At 49.2% G+C, this 2,445-nt stretch overlaps 1 non-coding gene across 1 annotated transcript; it reads right to left on the reverse strand.

Annotated features, from left to right (window-relative positions):
- Nucleotides 1–1,217: 1,217 nt before the first annotated feature.
- Nucleotides 1,218–1,286, reverse strand: TRNAD-GUC (transfer RNA aspartic acid (anticodon GUC)). The gene has a single exon. It is a non-coding gene; the product is annotated as a tRNA-Asp (tRNA).
- Between the last annotated feature and the right edge of the window lie 1,159 nt (nt 1,287–2,445).

Here is a 2,445-nt window from a genome sequence, read left to right on the forward strand (position 1 = left end):
CGCAATGTTGGTTTTCAATGGAGCTAACATTATTAGGTCCGTACGCCAGGTCAGTAGCCCACAAAACAGCTGTGATTCATAATTTACCGTATTTTCCCGTGTGTATGTGTTAAGTGCCGTCAAGTCGCTTCCGACTCATGGCGAACCTATGAATGAAAGTCCTCCAAAATGTCCTATCTTTGACAGCCTTGTTCAGATCTTGCAAATTGAAGGCTGTGGCTTCCTTTATTGAGTCAGTCCATCTCTTGTTGGGTCTTCCTCTTTTCCTGCTGCCCTCAACTTTTCCTAGCATGACTGTCTTTTCCAGTGACTCTTGTCGTCTCATGACGTGACCAAAATAGCCTCCGTTTAGTCATTTTAGCTTCTAGGGTCAGTTCAGGCATGTATAAGACGACCTTTTCCCTTAAAAATTTACCCCCCAAATTGGGAGGGGGGTTTGTCTTATTCACAGAAGGTGGCTGTTGCTGCCGGCCCCGCCCGTGACAGGCGGGGCCGGTGGCAACAGCCACCTCTTTCCCCACTCGCTCTCTTTCCCCGCCCGTCAGCTGTTGGGCAGGGAAAGAGCGGCCAAGGAGTCCTGAGCCCTGGCCGGCTGGCGACTGGTTTGAATGCCGAATGCTGGCCGCCCAGGGCACAAGACTCTTCCGCTCGCTCTCTTTCCCCGCTTAACAGCTGATGGGCGGGAAAAGAGAGCAAGCCTATAAGATGCCCCCACGTATAAGACAACCCCTATTTTTTTCTTAATTTTAGGTTAAAAAAATAGGGGTTGTCTTATACATGGGAGCATCTTATAGACAGGAAAATACCGTAATTTTCGGAAAGGCTGCTGATGCAGTGCCTGATAGGATACCCAACCTTGGCCCAGAACCCTTCTAGCAGGATTCCCAATGCGATACCAGCCTTTGGCTGCTGAACTAGAAGGGAAGAAGATGGTTACCGTTGTTTGTCTGAACAACCACATGGGTCCCTGTTGTACATGCCACTGAGTTTTTCAAGGTTACATGGCTTGGCAGTAGAGGACATGTTCTGCAATGCAGAAAGTTCCTGGTTCAATCTCTGCCATCTAGAGTCTTCAACACACATGAACACATGAAGTTGCCTTATTCTGGATCAGACCCTTGGTCCTCAAAGCAGTATTTTCTACTCAGACCAGCAGCGGCTCTCCAGGGTCTCAGGCAAAGGTCTTTCACATCACCTACTTGCCTAGTCCCTTTAAGTGGAGATGCCAGGGATTGAACCTGGGACCTTCTGAATGACAAGCAGATGCTCTACCACTGAGCCACGGCCCCTCCCCAAAAACTGCCCACTGTTGGAGAATGTGGGCATCGATCCCACTACCTCTCGCATGCTAAGCAAGTGCTCTCCCATTTGAGCTAATTCCCCAGTTTTGGGGAATTTCCCAGTTTTACGGAAGACACTTCTCTGACTGAGACCCTGGAGAAAGGGATGAGATATATGTCTGTGTGTAAAGAAAGGAAGAGTTAGATCCAACCCGTTTTTCTGCTGGGAATAAAAGGAGGAAGGAGTCTCCTTTGACTACCAAAAAAGCCATCCTGGGGATCCTGAGACCAGCACGGACAACAGCCCTGTGGGGTGGGGGCTGTAGTAAGCAGGAGCATCGAGTAAGAATGAGCGAAAATCCCGGCTGGATCCAACCCTACGAGTGCAGAAATGGTACAAGAGTCGCACACTCACGTAAATTCATGGCATGAATTTACACATGTCTCCACTTGTTACATCGATTTCCCAGTAAATTGAACCTGGAGTCAGGTCAGCTTTGCTGAAATGAAGCCGGCCTAGGTCTGGCCACCTGCACAGACGTTGCCTTGAGCTCCACAGAAGAAAAGCCTAGCTATAAATAAATAATAAGCCTTCAAGTGTTTTATTAAAGCCACAGGGCAGAACTGTGGCCAGGTAGCCGCTTCCCCAAAGCACGCTCAATGCCCGAGCTCCCTTCTTCCTGGCGACGGTGTCTCGCCTCTGTTATTTGTATAATGAAATGTCAGGGGCTCGTGTTCTCTTATCTTACAGAGCCAGACCTTTGCCAAAAAGAGAGAGAGAGAGAGAGAAAAAAGAGGGGGAGATAAGGAGGGAAGCCCGGCTTGTGGAAGAATCCAGATCTTAATCAGCCCTTCTTAACTACCGGCGCAGGGGAACATTGCCCGGGACGAGAAGAATATGCCCGATGTCAGAAAGATAGATGCACACCGTAACTGGTTGCCTTCTGCAGTACCGGCGAGAGCTACAAAGAGAATCGTTGCTGTGTGGAAGCAGCCAATGAGTCAAGCGTACGAGGGATGAAGTATCGTACGTTTATGTGTGAATCAGACCTTACAGCAAGGTGGCCCGGTATTCTCTTCGGTGCCTGTGCAATCATCATATGTCAGGACTGGTGTGATTTTATGCCTTCCGCCGACAGCTTTCTACACAGGACATCTGTAACAG

This window comes from Euleptes europaea, chromosome 1 (assembly GCF_029931775.1).
Source record: "Euleptes europaea isolate rEulEur1 chromosome 1, rEulEur1.hap1, whole genome shotgun sequence".
In the NCBI taxonomy this organism is placed as follows: Eukaryota; Metazoa; Chordata; class Lepidosauria; order Squamata; family Sphaerodactylidae; genus Euleptes; species Euleptes europaea.